At 45.0% G+C, this 18,277-nt stretch overlaps 1 protein-coding gene across 4 annotated transcripts in view; it reads left to right on the top strand.

The window, feature by feature from the left end:
• Positions 1–7,749: 7,749 nt before the first annotated feature.
• The window catches only part of PSD4 (pleckstrin and Sec7 domain containing 4), a 45,868-nt gene continuing 35,340 nt past the window's right edge, over positions 7,750–18,277 (top strand). The window contains exon 1 of one of the 4 annotated variants that reach the window (XM_063616616.1): positions 7,750–8,133. The gene's annotated coding sequence lies outside the window, so the exon portion shown is untranslated. Of the gene's footprint in view, positions 8,256–18,277 lie in introns of all 4 variants that reach the window. The other 3 variants (XM_055241423.2, XM_055241422.2, XM_063616614.1) reach the window with 3 other exon arrangements.

Below are 18,277 nucleotides of genomic sequence, written 5' to 3'. Positions count from 1 at the left end.
ATATTTATTCAAGGCCAAAGGGCTCTTCAGTCAGCTCATAGTGAATGCTGCCAGGCCTGGGACTCACTCGCCTTCAAGGCAGTGGGCTCCTATCTGGCCCAGGGCAGGTCCAGAAATGCCATCCAAGTGCCAAGGCCTGGAATCAGGGACCTCAAGAGTCTATCTGGTGCAAGCCTTAATGTCTCTGGGATCCTAAATAAACTCGAAAGCTGCAAGACAAAGTCCCCTCCTTTATTCTTCCCTCTGCTTTTCTCAAGCTGAAGGAGTCTTTTCCCATAGCTACCCAGCTGGGAATGTGCTGGGTCACACTTGAAGCCAGCATGGCTCTGAGTCTCACTCAAGGCCCACCGTGTATACTACCTGCCTACAGCTGCTAATTATTCAGGGCTCAAGGGCTCATTACTCAGCAGGTTATGAATCCTGCCAGAACTAGATCCTTCCCTTCAAGGCAGTGATTTCCCATCTGGTCCAGGGTATATCTAGAAATGTCATCTGAGAGCTAGGGCTTGGAATGTGTGCCTCAGGACTCTGCATAGTGCCCTATCTTACTATGGCTGAGCTGGTATCCAGGTTGCAAAACAACATCCTCTTTATTATACCTTCGTTTCTCCTCAAGCAGAAGGAAGGAGTATCTTTTGGAGCTGTGAGCTGCACTGCCTGGGATTGGAGGAGGGGTAATGCAGGCCCTCCCTTGGCCTCCCCAGCTGGCGTATCACCAGGTCATGTGCCCCCCAAGTCCACTGACTCTGAGCCCAGAACAGCACTAGGACTTGCCTAGGAATTGCAGTCCTTGTGGCTTAGATTGCCTTTCAAGTTTATTTAGGACCCCAGAGACCTTTAGTTCATGACATTAAGGCTTGCCAAAACTTAAGTTCCTTCCTCTGGGATGGACGATTCCCCTCTGGCTAGGGCTGGTCTAAATGTTCCCTCTGTGTGCTTCAGCTAAGTTCTGCTTGGTGCTGCTTTCCACTGTGTCAGGGCATCGCTGAGTTCCAATGCGAAGTCCGGCAATCACTGCACTATCCCTCCTCCATGCTCATTGATTCTCTCCCTGTGCCACATGGCTGCTGCTGGGGGATGGGGAAGGGGTGACATAGGTAATTCAAAACCGTCTTTTCTACCCTATTCAATGCGTCTTTCAGTGATATGAAGTTAAAACCAGGTACTGTGATGCTCACCTGATTTTTGGTTCTTTTTTTTTTTTTTTTTTTTTTCAAGACGGAGTTTCGCTCTTCTTGCCCAGGCTGGAGTGCAGTGGCACCATCTCGGCTCACTGCAACCTCCGCCTCCCAAGTTCAAGCGATTCTCCTGCCTCAGCCTCCCGAGTAGCTGGGATTACACGCATGCGCCACCACGCCCAGCTAATTTTGTATTTTTAGTAGAGACGAGTTTTCTCCATGTTCGTCAGGCTGGTCTCGCACTCCCTACTTCAGGTGATCCGCCCGCCTCAGCCTCCCAAAGTGCTGGTGAGTCACCACACCCGGCCTTGATTTTGGTTCTTATGAAGGCTTTTTTTTTTTTTTTTTTTACATAGATCGTTGTTAAATTTGGTGTTCCTGTGGGGAGAACGATTGTTGAAGTCTTCTGTATAGCCATCCTCCTCTGCCTCCCAGGCCTAGGAGTGAAATTCTGGGTCATATGGAAACTCTGTTTCATGTTTTGAAGAATTGCCAAACTGTTTTCCAAAGTGGCTGCACCATTTTACAAACCTACCAAAAGTATATGAGATTTCCAATTTTTTGCAACCTTGCCAATACTTGTTATTATCTGTACTTTTTATTATAGCCAATCTAGCATCTTATTGTGATTCTGATTTGTGTTTCCCTGATTGCTAATGATGTTGAACATCTTTTCATGCGTTTATTGGTAATTTCTCTACTTTAGAGAAATGTCTATTCAGGTCCTTTGCCTATTTTAAAATTGAATTCTTCTTTTTATGATTGGGTTATAAGTATTATTTATATATTAGATACAAGTCCCAGGGTTCATTTTTTTAATCGTATAGATTTCTAGTTGCTCCAGCCCTGTTTGTTGAAAAGGCTTTTCTTTCTTCATGAATTATCTTGACACCTTTGTCAAAAGATGTGTAGATATATACTAGGACACTTTAATTCTGTTACATTGATTGTTTTTATATATTTATGCCATTCTAATTTGAAGGATTCCCTCATATTTCCTGTGATTTCTTTTTTGACCTATGTGTTATTTGGAAGTACATTGCTTTATTTCCAAACATTTGGATATTTTCTTAGATAGGATATTATTATGGATTGCTAATTTAGTTCCGTGGTAGTCAGAAAGCATGATCTTATGATTTCTTCCATTGAAATTTAGAGATTCTTCTATAATTCATGAATCATAAGTCTTGGTGAATATTCCATGAGCAGTTGAAAAGAATATGTATTTTGCCATTGGTGGTGTAATATTATATGATGTCAATTTGGTCAAGTTGAACAATTATGTTGTTCAAATCTGTATCCTTAATAATTGTTTGTATACTTGTTTTATTAATTATTGAGAAACGGGTTTTATCATGTCCAACTATGTGGGTTTTCTACTTCCATTTTTGCTTGACATATTTGGAAATTCTGTTGTTACATTCCTATACATTTAGATTGTTATGTTTCTTCCTCTTCCTCTTCTTCTTCTAGTTCTTCTTCTTCTTCCTTCTCTCTTTTGAGACAGAGTCTCACTCTGTCACCCAAGCTGTAGTGCAATGGCAGCATCTTGGCTCACTGTAACCTTCGCCTCCTGGGTTCAAGCAATTCTCCTGCCTCAGCCTCCTGAGTAGCTGTGATTACAGGCATGTGCCACTGCATGCAGCTGATTTTTGTATTTTTAGTAGAGACAGGGTTTCACCATGTTGGTCAGGCTGGTCTCGAACTCCTGACCCCAGGTGATCCACTCGCTTTGGCCTCCCAAAATGCTGGAATTACAGGCATGAGCCACCATGCCCTTGATAAATTGATCGTTTTATCATTTTAATATGACCATTTTTATTTCTGGTAATTTGCTTGTATTAAATCCTACTTTGTCTAAAATTCATATTATATAGTATATTTTCCCTGTACTTTTACTTTCAACTAGTCTAGGTTTTTATATTTAACATGTGTATCTTGTAAACACAGTATAGTTTGGTCTTGTTTTCTTAGCCTATTTGACAGGTCTATTTTTTATTTGGGGTATTTAGTGTAATTATTGATATATTTTCTATCTTGCTATTTGTTTTATGTATCCTCCCTCTTCTTAATTTTTTCTTACTTCCCTGACCTCTCTTGGGTTAGCTATTTTTCAGTGATAATTTTTATATCTCCTACCAGATTTTAGTCTGAATTAATATTATAAAATGTCATACACAACATAAAAATCTTACAGTGTACTTCCATTTTTCTTCCCCTTCTGTGCTTTGTGTTTTTCTTGTTACACATCTTGCTTCTACAAATGTTACAAATCTCCCAAAATCTTACTATTTTTTCTTTAGTCAATGAACTTTTAAATAACTTAATACAAATGTGAAAAAGTATTTTTTATTTATCCATATATTTATCATTCCCACTGCTCTTCATTGCTTCATTGTAGATTATAATTTTTATTTAATATCGTTCCCTTTGTCTTGAATAATTTATTTACTTTTCATATAATACTGTCAGATTTTATTTATTTGAAGATGTCTTACTTCCTATTTACAAATTTGTTAGGGGATAAAGCACTATAAGTTGCTGGCTTTTTTCCTTTTAGCACTTTAAAGATGATATTCCATTCTGGCTCGGCCTGGTGGCATATGCCTGTAATCCCAGCACTTTGGGAGGCCAAGGCTGGGGGATCACTTGAGGCCAGGAGTCCGAGAGCAGCCTAACAGCATGGCGAAACCCTGTCTCTATCAAAAATATGAAAATTAGCCAGGCATGGTGGCGTGCACCTGTAATCATAGCTACTTGGGAGGCTGAGGCAGGGGAATCGCTTGAACCTGGGAGGCAGAGGTTGTAGTGAGCCGAGCTTGCCACCACTGCACTCCAGCCTGGGAGACAGAGCCAGACTCCATCTCAAACAAACAAACAAAACAATATTTTGTCCTCTGGCCTACATGGTTTCTGATGAGAAATTATCTGTCATTCCTGTATGCAATGTACATTTTTTTATTTGGTTGCTTTTAAGAGTTTTATCTTTATCTCTGTTAAGTCAGTAACTGTGAAAGGGTCTGAGTTATTATTCTGCTTGCAAGCTAACTAGATAACCCATCACAATTTTATAGATTCTAATAGAAGTTGGTGGAAGACAATTTATTACTCACAGCAGTAGCAGAGTAATACACAGACTCCTCGAGCCCCACTTTTTCTTTTTTTTTCTTTTTTTTATGAGACAGAGTCTCACTGTGTTGCCCAGGCTGGAGTGCAATGGCGCGATCTTGGCTCAATGCAACCTCCATCTTCCAGGTTCAAACAATTCTCCTGCCTCAGCCTCCAGAGTAGCTGGGATTGCAGGCGCCTGCCACCGCGCCCAGCCTTGAGCCCCACTTTCTACAGGGAGTTGTGATGAGCTCCATGTGTTACCTGAACACACAGTGGAGTACATTATAAAAAGGGACCCTGGCCAGGCGCGGTGGCTCACGCCTGTAATCCAGCGATTTGGGAGGCCGAGGTGGGTGGATCATGAGGTCAGGAGATCAAGACCATCCTGGCTAACACGGTGAAAACATGTCTCTACTAAAAATACAAAATAGCTGGGTGTGGTGGCAGGCACCTGTAGTCCCAGCTACTTGGGAGGCTGAGGCAGGAGAATAGCGTGAACCCAGGAAGGCGGAGCTTGCAGTGAGCAGAGATCGTGCCACTGCACTCCAGCCTGGGGGACAGTGCGAGACTCCGTCTCAAAAAAAAAAAAAAACAAAGGGACCCTAATATTAGGAGGCCCCAAACTTACATACGGGCTGTTGGCAAACCTGCCCAGGCTTCCCCCAGAGGGCAAAAGTTGGGATGTCTCTTCATTTTGGGGTAATAAAGAGATACAGATATCACCTTCATCGATGTGGATTTATTTATATTCCTTTTGGCACTTTATTTTAAAAATGGTTATATTTCTGCTGAAACGCCTGATTTCTTTACTTGTTATATCTATTTTTTTGCTGGAAGTGTTTTTTACCCATATTTATCATAGTTTTTGTTTTTAATTCCTTATCTTTTGATCCCAATATCTTGGTCACCTGTGGGTCTATTTCAATTTATTTTTTTCTCTTGACTATGGCTCACATTTTTCTGCTTTTTTGAATGTCTAATAATTTTTTGTCATATGGTGAACATTGTGAATGATATATTGTAGATGCTCTGCATTCTATTTTCCTTTGAAGAGTGTCAAGTTTTGTTCTAACAGTAAGTTAAATTACTGAAAACTCACCTTGGTTTTGTGGAGATTTGGTTTTGCACTTTGGATGAATTTCTTTTGGTTTTGTCCCTAATTCTAGGGTATATCCGTTAATGCTGGGATGCAGTCTTTCCTGCTAAGGGGTGGTCATTCTAGGGTTTCAGTGGAAAGCCCAGTAGAACCAAGTCCCTCTCAGATGGTGGAACTTTCCCAGAGACAGCAACTAACTGCTCAGATCTTTGCTCACTATTGTTCTCCTTGGGGTCATCTAGATTCTTGCTCCGTGCATTGTTCATTCAGGAATCTGCCAAGAGTTTAAGGGAGTTTGCACGTAGTTGTTGGGCTTCTGTTCTTTGTGGCTCCCTCCTTCAGGATTTCCCCCCTCAAAGACACCCCTCTCAGCCTCCCAAGTTTACAATTTACCAGTGTACCTCACACTACTGCTTATATTCCCTGCTAGCTGCAAGCTTGTGGAGTGTTCAGTGCATTGTTTTAACCAGTGCCTGGCATATATACAGTAGGTGAATACTGAAGTGAATATTTGTAGAGTGAATAAATGAACTAATAAATTATAGGATTATTAAACCTAGCATCAGATCCCCATCTAAAAAGACTAAGCAGTAGTGTTGCACATTGATTTAGAGCAAGGGTCCCCAATCCCCTGTCCATGGCCTGTTAGGACCATGTTGGGGGTGGGGGATTGCGAGCGAAGCTTCATCTGTATTTACAGGCACTCCCCATTGCTTGTATTACCACCTGAGCTCCACCTCCTGTCAGATCAGTTGCGGCATTAGATTCTCATAGGAGTGCAAACACTATCGTGAACTGTGTGTGTGAGGGATCTAGGTTGTGCATTCCTTATGAGAATCTAGTGCTTGATGATGTGTCGCTGTCTCCTATCACCCCCAGATGGGATTGTCTAGTTTCAGGAAAACAAGCTTGGTGCTCCCACTGATTCTATATTATGGTGAGTTATAAAATCATTTCATTATATATTACAATGTAATAATAACAGAAATAAAGTGCACACAATAAATGTAAGGTGCTTGAATCATCCTGAAACACCATCCACTCCCACCTCCCCACTCTGTGGAAAAATTGCCTTCCATGGAAACCAGTCCCTCCCTGGTGCCAAAAAGGTTGCAGACTGCTGATTTAGAGCATGGTCTTTGGGTTTTGCCTGACTGCATGTCCGTGTGTCCTTGATCAGGTTACTTAGCCTCTCTGTGCCTCAGTTTCCTCATGATGTGAAAAGCTTCCTAACTCGTAGGGTTGCCATGAGGATTCAATGTTTTAAGACAGCTTATTGCCTAGCACTCAATAAATATTAGGTGTTGTCATGGTTGTTACTGCTTGTAGAGAGCCTAGTCAGCTTCATTTTAGCAGCATCAAATCAAGAAATGAACCTCTCTAGGTTGCCAATTCCTAGGGAAGCTAAAATGTTCACTAGATATTGTGAATGAATGTGAACATTCAAGAGCCAATTCTTCAAGATGGATCTTGAGTGGTTAAGTGGGCCTAAATCTGTTTTATTTTATTTTATTTTTCCATTTTTACATGTCAAATAACAGGACCGTATTGGCCTAAATTTACAATAGAGCCGAGTGGTCATTTGCTGACTAAAGGTCACATATGCTGAGCTCTCTGAAAACCAGCACCTTTTTGTTTCTGGGATTTTCAGAGCTCACCTGAACCAACCAATCAGAGTTCACCTGCCTTGGCCAATTAGGGCTCAGCTGTATCACACAGTCAGGACTCAGATGTATTGATCAATCAGAAGTTAGCCTTGTCAAGCAGTCAGAACTAAGCAAATTTCAAACCTTCATTTGCACAGGAAACCTGTGTAGGACCATTTGCTATAAAACCTGAACCTTCCCTTTGGTTCTTTGGAAGGGCACCTTTGTTTTACAATAAAGGTTGTGTCTCTCCAGTTTACAAACTGCTTACTGGAAGATTCCTTTTGGAGAACTTTTATTCACAATATACAGGAAATATGGAATCATTTAACTCAAAATGTCATTATATGGTGCCTTACATAGTTACAGAAATAGAAACCAGATAGTGACATCAAGGGTGATATTGAAAAATAATAGCTTCTCGCCAATGACAACCTATTCTGAGCATATGTTTGCTAAAATAGATTAAGTGTAAAATCACAGCTATTTGCTTCTATGCCACCAACCCCCAAACCAACTAGTGAATGTTCACTGTAAGTCAACAGTTACAGACAGCTGAAATTTGGAAATCAAATAATGCAACTTTTTCTTGTGCCCAATGAATAGTAAATGAACAAGGGGTTTGTAAGGACTCCAAACAATCCCTTTCAAGGCTTGCACGTATCTGGGGCAGGCCTCAGTTTCCGGTTTAGGTACTGGAAAAATAACCAGAGGGCTTTGGAGTGCCTGCAGCTCGCTAGCGCACAGGTCAGACAGTGCCGTGAGGTCAGACAGTGCCGTGCGGGGCGTGCAGGAGGTACCCGGCCTGCCCGGCGGCCCAGCCCGGCGTCACCGCGGTCAGACCAGTCCGACAGCTTCGCCCCGCCACCCCCAACCCCTGCCCGGTCTCAGCCCGCCCTTCCCCGCCCTGCGCCGCCACCCGCCCGCCAGCCTGCAGTCCCGGAAACCGAGTCCCTCCTGTGAGCGCCCAGAGCTGGACTGGCCCAGCCCCCCGCGCAGCCGAGGCCCCGCAGCTCTCGCTGCTCCCAGCCGGCGCCTGGGCGCGGGGCCATGGGGCGCCCGTGCCGGCGGGAGGCCGGAGCAGGAGCCCGGCGGGAAATGGGTAAGGGATCATGGGGAGGCCTGGGCGGGGGCACCCCCCGCCGTCGCCGCCCTCGACAGACTGTGTGCCATGCACCGGTCTCGCCATGCCGGTGAGCACCTGCGGAGCGGCTGTCGCTGAGGGTAAGGGTCTCTGGAACCAGAAAGAGGGTTGAGAGCGAGCAGGGGACCCCTGAGAATCCAGCCTAACAAAGTGGCGGAGACTGGGACAGCAAGGGGACGCTCTCTCCACTGAAAGAATCAGCCTGGGCTCTCTCGCTGCGGGCTACTCCAGCTGCGCTGTTGGATCCTGGCTCCAAGCCCCGCTGGCGAGCAGGAGGAGCCCTTAAAGTCATCCAAGTGTCAGAATCAGGCGACACTGAGGGCTTTGCTCCTAATCTCTCATGGCCCAGTGCCTCAGTGGTTTCTGGTGCTCATGACCAGGCCAGGCTGGCCCCTGCTTGGTAGGAGCTGCCCCCCAGGAGTGCACTGGGCTAGAGGACCAGGCAACTCTTCTCTGTCCCCTTGGGTGCTGGCCCTTCTCCTAGGTGTGTCTAGCAAGAAAATAGCAGAGATTTCTGGGAAGGTAAAAAGTGTCTGCTCAGCTGACAAACTCATAACCCTCTAGGATTTCTTTCTGGCTCTAGAATTGTCTAGCTCATCTTTTCCATAGGATGGTGGAGCTAAGAATGTGAGTTCTTTGCTGGATTTTTCCACGCTGCAGGATGGACTTGCTGCTCTGGTCAATGCACTCGCCAGATCTGTGTCCATGGTCTGCATGTCTAGGTCAGGGGGCCAGTGTCAAAGTGAAGACTGGGCAAGTAAGCCCCATCTGCCCTTGAACCACAGGCTTGGCCCCTCCTGAGGCCCAGAGCTGATTGAATGTTAATTAGCAACTAATTGGATGTCCATGAGACTCTCTACATAAAGAACACACCAAGGTCAGGTTTAGACAGTGTGTAGCGCCAAATGATTCATTATTTTCTTCCAGACGTGATATTTCCTGTATGTGAAGCATATAAAGAAGAGTCATTCATTCATTCATCTAGCAGATATTTACTGAGTGTCAACTACGAATCAGGCATGTAGGCACTGCGAATACTACTGCTCTTATTTGCATATGGGTTGGAGAGAGAAAATAAGCAAGTAAGCAGCTGAATGAATTATTTCAGAGAGCAACAAATGCTGAAAAAACAAAACTGAAAAATTCCCAAAAAGGGATATGGGGCATGACAGTGAAACGTATAAGAGAAATTGGGCCTTAACTAGAAAGTGTAGCAAACAGACTTTCTAAATTAGGTGGGAAAATGGTCTCATGTTCAGGTCCTCAAAATCTAGGGACACAGAATGAGGTCCCCTCTGTTCCTATCAGCAGGGAGTTATAAGCTGCCTATAAAGGATCAGTGAGAAATGAACTAGTGGTGAGTAGCCCCTCTCTAAGAGTATGTTTCTTATTGGGAAGCTTAAACCTAAGACAGAGATTAAGATTCCTAGAAAACATGGTCTATTGACTCACTCACTCATTTGTATATTTATTCAACAAATATTTATTGAGGGCCTGTATGTTCCAGGCACTATTCCAGGTTTTAAGGATACATCAGTGAACAAGACAATCCTTCATCTCACAGAGCTTATTTCTTGTGGGAGAAACAGACAATAAACAACATAGCAATTTTAATGTTGTGTCAGATGAAGGATCTGAAGAAAAGCAAAGCAGCTTAAGGGGTTAAAGTTGATAGGGGCTGCTGTGTTCAACAGAGTAGTCAGGACAGGCTGTGCTGAGATGAAATTTGAGCAGAGACCTGAATGAATGTGGGACATAGCCATGTGACTGCCTGGGGGAAGAACATTCCAGGCAGAGGGAACAGCAAGTGCAAAGGCCCTGAAGCCAGAGCGAGGCATGAAAATGCTGGGCATGCTGGACGAACAGGGAGGAGATCAGTGTGGCTCTGGGGTGGGGAGCAGGCATCTCAGAGACTCGTCTTAAAGGAGGCTGGGGTAGGGCTCAGCCTTGACCAAAGGCACCCAGGAAAGCAGATGGTGCCCCTCACTGCTGCGGCAGGAAAGTTTACAATCTCCAACTTATGGACAGGCCTGGTGGTTTATGCCAAGTAGGGCAAGAGGTGATCAACAGAGATGGGGAGCATGTCTTTTGGTAGGAGAGGTATCATTTGCTTTTCTTACTCACACTCTGCATCCTTCAAAACATTATGGGCAGCATAACTAATATGGTGAAATCCCATCTCAGCTAAAAATACAAAAGTTAGCCAGGAGTGGTGGTGCTTTCCTGTAATCCCAGCACTCGGGAGGCTGAGGCATGAGAATCGCTTGAACCCAGGAGGCGGAAGTTGCAGGAGCGGAGATTGTGCCATGCACTCCAGCCTGGGCGACAGAGTGAGACCTTGCCTCGAAAATAAAATAAAATAAAATAAAATAAACCAATAATAATAATAACATGGTGCCACACAATGAGAATTATATGGGCAGCAGACCCTGAGGTTTTCAAATTTAGTATTAGGTTAGTGCAAAAGCAATTGTGATGTTTGCCATTACTTTTAATGGCAAAAACCACAATTGCTTTTGCACCAACCTAATAAATGCCCAGGGAATGAAAGATGAGAAAAAACCTGCCTTCCGGGAAAACTCCAATAATCTATTTTTATTTTCATCCTTAAAACTATTAGATGATCTCATTAGCAGGTTTTTCTTAAAAAAACAAACCAGCCCAAGAGCATATAAATCATTAGCATTTATTGAACACATACTACATGCCAGGCCCTACTTTGGGTAACTTGTGTGCAGTAACACAAATAATTCTCGCAGCAAGTCTATGCGGTTTATACTATTATGATCCCACTTCACAGATGAGAAAACTGAGGCCCAGAACGAGTAAGAAAGTTGGCCAAGGTTACATGGGTGGTAAGTGAAGGATCAGAATTTGCCATCAGGTGGTGCCATTTTTGAGCCAAGTGCTCTCATACTATGCTGTAACAATGTCAGAGAGCCAACCTTGGGCCCAAATTTTGAAGAGATTCTGTCCACCAAAATGGACTTCTGACTGCCCTAACTTTTGGAGAAGCTCCTAATTGGCAAATGAAATTTGTCCCTTTATAAAATAGTCGTGGCCAGCTGGGTGCAGTAGCTCACGCCTGTACTCCCAGCATTTTGGGAGGCCGAGGCTGGCAGATCACTCAAGGTCAGGAGTTCGAGACTAGCCTGGCCAACATGGTGGAGCCCCATCTCTATTTAAAAAAAAAAAGAAAAGAAAGAAAGAAAAATACAAAACTTAGCCAGGCGTGGTGGCTCGTGCCTGTATTCCCAGCTACTTGGGAGGCTGAGGCATGAGAATCACTTGAACCCGGAAGGCAGAGGTTGCCGTGAGCCAAGATTGTGCCACTGCATCACAGCCTGGGCGACAGAGCAAGACTCTGTCTCAAAAATAAATAAATAAAATAAAATAAAGTAAAATAGATGTGGCCATATGGCATGTTCCACAAATACTGGTCTCAGACCACGGTGAGGATGCGGGTGCAGGGTGAGGACTACATAGGGTGCGGTAGGTCAGTGGGTCAGATCCAGTTAGCCGGGGCTCAGCCTTGTGCCCAGGAGGCTAAAGCAGGAGGATCGCATGAGACCAGGAGGGCAGGTTTTGTCCACAGTGCATGACAACAGATGGTTAGAGAGAAGACAGCTGTTGGGTTTGAGCACATTCTACTCCTCTCCTTCTTTAAAAAAGATGTTTTTAAGATAGTACTGGCCGGGTGCAGTGGCTCACGCCTGTAATTCCAGCACTTTGGGAGGCCAAGGCAGGCAGATCACCTGAGGTTGAGAGTTCAAGACCAGCCTGACCAACATGGAGAAACCCTGTCTCTACCAAAAATACAAAATTAGCCAGGCTTGGTGGCGCATGCCTGTAATCCCAGCTACTCGGGAGGCTGAGGCAGGAGAATCGCTTGCACTCGGGAGGTGGAAGTTGTGTTGAGCCGAGATTGCGCCATTGCACTCTAGCCTGAGCAACAAGAGTGAAACTCTGTCTCAAAAAAAAAAAAAAAAAGATAGAACTTACACAGGTTAACACTCTTTAAAAATATTTTTAAAGGCAATATTTACGTATTCAAAAATCTTTTTAAAATATTAATGCAAACAGCCCTTAAGGTACACAGTGAAAAATCTCTTTCCCTCTCCTGTCCTGTCATCTCCAATTCTCGGGGGCAATTTCTTGAGAATACTTTCAGAGCGACATATTCTATTTGTAAAGAAGCTTATATGTATGTATACCTTCCTTGTCTTCTTCTTTTTTAAAAATATAAATAGTAGGAAATAATACTTACGTATGCACTTTTTAAACTTAATATACTTAGTCATTCTGCTTCAAGACATATAGACAGGTTTCATCTTTCTGTTTTTTTTTTTGAGATGGAGTCTCGCTCTGTCGCCAGGCTGGAGTGCAGTGGCATGATCTTGGCTCACTGCAACCTCCGCCTCCCGAGTCAAGTGATTCTCCTGCCTCAGTATCCTGAGTAGGTGAGACTACAGGCATGCACCACCACAACCAGCTAATTTTGTATTTTTGGTAGAGATGGGGTTTCACCATGTTGGCCGTGATGGTCTCTATCTCTTGACCTCGTGATCCACCCACCTCGGCCTCCCAAAGTGCTGGGATTACAGCACTTTGAGCCACCACGCCCAGCTTTTTTTTTGGAAGCAAGGTCTCACTCTGTCACCCAGGCCGGAGTACAGTGGTGCAGTCATGGCTCACTGCAGCCCGACCTCCTGGGCTCAAGCAATCCTCCAACCTCCGTGCCCTGCCCTGCCCGCCCTCTGCCCAGTAGCTGGGACCACAGGCAGGCGCCACCACACCAGGCTAAATTTTGTAATTTTTGTAGAGATGAGAGTGTCACTATGTTGCCCAGGCTGGTCTCAAACTGCTAGCCTCAAGCAATCCTCCCACCTTGGCCAGCCACCCAAAGTGCTGGGATTATAGTCATGAGCCACCACACCCCGCCTTCATCGTTTTTAAGTACATATATGATGCTATATTTCATTGAATGGGCTACCATATTTATCTAGCCAGTGCACTGTGAGTTTATAAGCTATTTCCCCCATTTCTGTTTGTTTGCTGTGATGGACAATAACACATTAAGCATACCTGTATCTATGTAATCTCAGTTCTGTGACTGTTTCAGCAGGAGGGATTCATAAATGTGGTTTAAAAGTTACTGCCAGCCTGCTTTCCAAAGGCACGCATGTCTTTGTACTTAGGAGAGTGCTGCTTTCCCCTCGGCTCCGCCAGCTTGATGTATCATCAGCTTTTTGTTCTTGCCAATTTGACAGATGAAAAAAATGCCATCATGCTATAGTTTTAATAGGTATTTCTTTCTAGTGAGTGGTGTTACAGGACTTACAAGCTATTTGTATTTCTGTGGACTGTTCATCTACTTGGCCTATGTTTTCAATTGGATTTTTGTTGTCGTTATTGAATTATCGTTTCCTCTTCGTCCCTCATTCCTAGTCCCAGTGATTTCCCCTCACACTTACCCTCTAACCCTACCCTCATGAGCAGCAGCTACTCCGACATATTTATGATAAGTTTATCCTTAGATTTGGATGTATTTTAGAAAGATATATGATATTGATTTATATATGCATGTATTTTTAACCCTACATAAATTGCACTATGGAGCTGGGCACAGTGGCTTATGCCTGTAATCCCAGCCTTTTGGGATGCTAAGGAGGGAGGATTGCCTGAGGCCAGGAGTTCGAGACCAGCCTGGGCAACAGAGCAAGACTCTTCTCTACAAAAAAAAAAAAAAAAGGTAATAATAAAAAAAATTAGCCAGGTGTGGTGGTGCACTCCTATTGTCCTAGCTACTTGGGAGGCTGAGGCTGGAGGATCACTTGAGCCCAGGAGTTTGAGGCTGCAGTGAGTTATTATAGCATCACTGTACTAGAGCCTCAGCAACAGAATGAGACCCCGTCTTTATGGGGTCACAATTGCTTCGTGCTATAAATCATTAAATTTTTCTTGCTTTTTAAAACCAGCACTTTTTTTTTTTTTTTTTGAGACAGAGTCTTGCTCTGTCAACGATCTTGGCTCACTGCATCCCCCGCCTCCTGGGTTCAAGTGAGCACGGTCAGCTAATTTTTGTACTTTTAGTAGAGATGGGGTTTCACCATGTTGGCTAGGGTGGTCTCAAACTCCTGACCTCAAGTGATCCGCCCGCCTCGGCCCCCCCAAGTGCTGGGATTACAGGTGTGAGCCACCATCCCTGGCTAACTAGCACTATGGTTTTGTTTTGTTTTGTTTTGTTTTGTTTTTTGAGAGGAAGTCTCACTCTGTCTCCCAGGCTGGAGTGCAGTGGTGTGATCTCGACTCACTGCAACCTCCGCCCCCCAGGTTCAAGCGATTCTCCTGCCTCAGCTACTCGAGTAGCTGTGATTACAGGTGCCTGCCACTGTGCCTGGCTGATTTTTGTATGTTTAGTAGAGATGGGGTTTCACCATCTTGGCCAAGCTGGTCTTGAACGCCTGACCTCGTGATCCACCCTCCTCGGCCTCCCAAAGTGCTGGGATTATAGGCATAAGCCACTGCACCCAGCCACCAGCACTATTTTTTAGAAGATCTATTTGACTGTGGTGTGTACTCTTGGTTTGTTGCTTCTAATTGCTGCACTGTACTCTGTAGCTAGAGTTATGGAATTATTGTAATAGTCAGTTCCTATTGGACTGGTCTAGAAAGGTTGTATGGAGAATTGGCATTATGGGGTGAACCTCGAAGGATAAAGAGGACTGGGGAAGGAAATGGAGCTGTCCAAGAGGACGTGTGAACATGCCAAGAACATTTAGAGATGGATCCGTTGCCTGCTGGGGCCATAGGTCAGGGTGTGGTGGTGTGTGGTCATAGGAGAGGCTGGAGGGGTCTGAGATAACAGGGTTGGACATTCCCTAAAGCAATGGAAGAGAGAAGCAGTTAGGGGCACTGTTGGGGAATGGGGGAGGAGGGTGCCAGGTAAATATTTTCTAGGGCAGGAGTGATCTCCCAGTGGAGAATTAGGCAGGCAGTTGCTGCAGTCCTCCAGAAAAGCGAGGAGGTGCTCTGTGAGCTGGTGGAGCCCAGGGACCCACAGGGGAGGAGGATCCAGCAGGACTGGGCACCAAAGCCATGAGGGGAGAGGGGCCTGGGCTGGTGCCAAGGTTGCTAACTTGGGAAGCTGGTGGATGTGATGCCAGTTTAGACAGGTCCTGGGAGGGGCAGGCATGGGCATGGGATGGGAAGGATGCTTACGGGCGTGTGAGCAGGCTGCGAAGTCTGATGCTCTGCTGTACATCCAACTAGAAGATTCCTGCTGGTAATTAAGACGCTGGGCTAGAGAGGGAATTGTGAGCCTTTAGTGAGTAGGTGGGAGGTTAACATGTGGAACTGAGTGAGGTCCTTACAGAAGAATGTGAGGGCGAGAGATGCCCATCAGGAACAGAGCATGGGGCAGGTTTACAGGGAGGAGCTGACAAGAATATGTGGTGCCCCTTTGAACTGTGCCCTTTCCTGGCTTGACAGCCTCTGGAAATTATCCTCTTGGCACGGACTCTGTGCTGCTGTGGAGCCTGGGCAGGGGAGGGATGGGAGGTGGATATATACAATAAGGCCCAATGAATGGACTCTGCCTTTCTGGAGCTCTCAGTGCAGCCTTGGAGGATGCATAGATATATTGAGTCAGAGAGGAGGGAAATGGCCCCAGGAAGCTTAGGTGTGCAGGCTCTCCTCCTGGGGTATGAGCTCTGAGGCCCCGGCGCTCTTCCTGCTAGGAGCTGCCAAACCAGCTGTCCCTTTTGTCTTCTGAAGGTGACAATGGATAGAGCGTGGGTCAGCTCCTGCTGCTGCAGAGGGCACTGCGAAGCTCAGGGCATTGTTGCTATGGGCAGGGTTAAGCATGAGCCTCCCCAGGGGAATACGTGACCCTTTACAAGGCCCAGGAAATGTCCTGCTCTGAGTTTGTCTTCCTCCTTCACTTTATGAGAGCATACCGGTTCTCTATTTAATGCCAGAGCTTTGCTTTTTTGCAAATCATACCTGCTTGAATTCATATTCAGTGATTGGTGGCCAATCAGGGCTAATGAGCATTTATAAGGAAGACTTTCAGCTCTTTCTCCAAAGGAGAAAATGCTGCAAAGGTCAGATCCAGCTGCACAAAGTGTCTGCTCATTTACATATCCCTACTATAATTTTTGAGATGAGAGTTTTGATATTTATTTATATTTATTATATTATTAAATAATATTTAATATTTTTCTGTGAATACATATACTTAACAACATAAAGTAGATATTTTCGACTTTACTGTATTCCTAAATCACAGGCTGGCTACACTGTATCTTATTCTAGTGCACATTCAAATAAATGCTTAACTATTAATGTTTAGTGTGTGTACCACATATCCATGTAGGCAAACACAGCCTCAGATTTGTGGGTTCATGGAGAAGGTAATCTTGGGGTAGGTGCTTTATCCTAACCCTAGGTAGGGGAGGAAATAACCCTTTTCCTCTTCCTTCTTAGGTTTAGGGACTGGGACCTGCAAATTAAACTGACAAAAGCCAGATTAACAGAAGAAAAAGTTTTATTCACATGTACATGGGAGCCAAGAAAAGTAGTAGCTGGCTTGTTAGATAGTTAAAGTTCAAGGCCATGTACCTAACTCAGTAGTGGAAAGGGAGGGGGCAGAAACAGTAACTTTATTATTTTTGCTGATGACAAACATAAAGTATATTTATTTTTAAAAACTGAATACATATGAAACAAGCATGAAGAAATTGAAATCATGTATACTGTTGTCAGGCACAGATAGCTACTGTCAATCAATGCTTTGAAGTTTTGTTGCCTAAATACACAAACACAAACAAGTTTTTTAAAAATTGGGACCATAGGCCGGGCGCAGTGGCTCACGCCTGTAATCCTAGCACTTTGGGAGGCCGAGGCAGGTGGATCGCCTGAGGTCAGGAGTTCGAGACCAGCCTGACCAATATGGTGAAACCCCGTCTCTACTAAAAATGAAAACATTAGCCGAGCACGGTGGCTTGCGCCTGTAGTCCCAGCTACTTGGGAGGCTGAGGCAGGAGAATTGCTTGAACCTGGGAGGCAGAAGTTGCAGTGAGCCGAGATCGCACCACTGCACTCCAGGCTGGGTGACAGAGCAACACTCCATCTCAAACAAACAAACAAACAAACAAAACAAAACAAAACAAAAACTTGGGACCATAGTGAAATTATAAATAGTTTTCTTATTTAACAAAATTCTATGAGCATCTTTCCATTTCATTAGATACTCCTTAAAAACAAAATGGCTAAAGGTTGCCTAGGTTCACCATATGGCTATATGGTTACCCAATAATCTATTCATTTATCTCATTCTCTATTATGGATATTGAGGTTGTGAGCATTTCTGCCATTATAGGTAACTGCATGCACATGTGTTTCAGCAGATGTTTCGTGGGTGACTTCTGGTGCCAAGGGGCTGGGGGAGAGGGGATGAATAACTACAGTGCCCAACTCACTGCTCGTGTGAAAAGGACAGACCTACAACAAGTGGGCTTATCTAAAAAAGAGCTGGGAAAGAGCCCAGGAGAAGGACCTTGAGAGAGAGAGTCTGAGCCGAGCTTTTGTGCTGGGGCAGAGGAGAGCCAGGGAGCTGTGACCTGGGTGGCCCCGTCCCTGGCCATCTGTCCACAGACACTGGGTGTGCTTCATTTGTCTGGCCACGGGCGGGTAAGGACAGCCTCCCAAGGTCACTGCATCGGTACGGGATTGGGCAAACAAGTGCGGAGATGGAGGCTTGTCATTCACTTTTATAATCACTTCCTGCCCTTCTCCAGAATACCCAGGGCAGCACCAGTGCACACATGCGCTCAGAGGTTGGTGATGTCAGCACTGGGCTGGGCTGTTCTCCCTTTCCTCTTTTCCCTGCCTCTAGGAGACTTCTCCCTCCCACTCTAAGGTCACAGGCGGCAAAGAGAGGAACCTTTGGGCCCTGCCACGTGCCCAGTCATTGGAAGCCCTGGCCCAGCCCTACCTACCTGCTCTAATCCTGGGAGCCCACAGCTGAGCTGGCCAGTGGGACTGTAAACATCCAAACAGGCAGAGGAATGGACGGAGAGGCAGGTGTTCTGTCTGCCCT

The sequence above is a fragment of the Symphalangus syndactylus genome, chromosome 14 (genome assembly GCF_028878055.3).
Source record: "Symphalangus syndactylus isolate Jambi chromosome 14, NHGRI_mSymSyn1-v2.1_pri, whole genome shotgun sequence".
Lineage (NCBI taxonomy): Eukaryota > Metazoa > Chordata > Mammalia > Primates > Hylobatidae > Symphalangus > Symphalangus syndactylus.
Note: the sequence above shows the minus strand (reverse complement) of the source record. Positions and strands in the feature narration are given on the sequence as shown.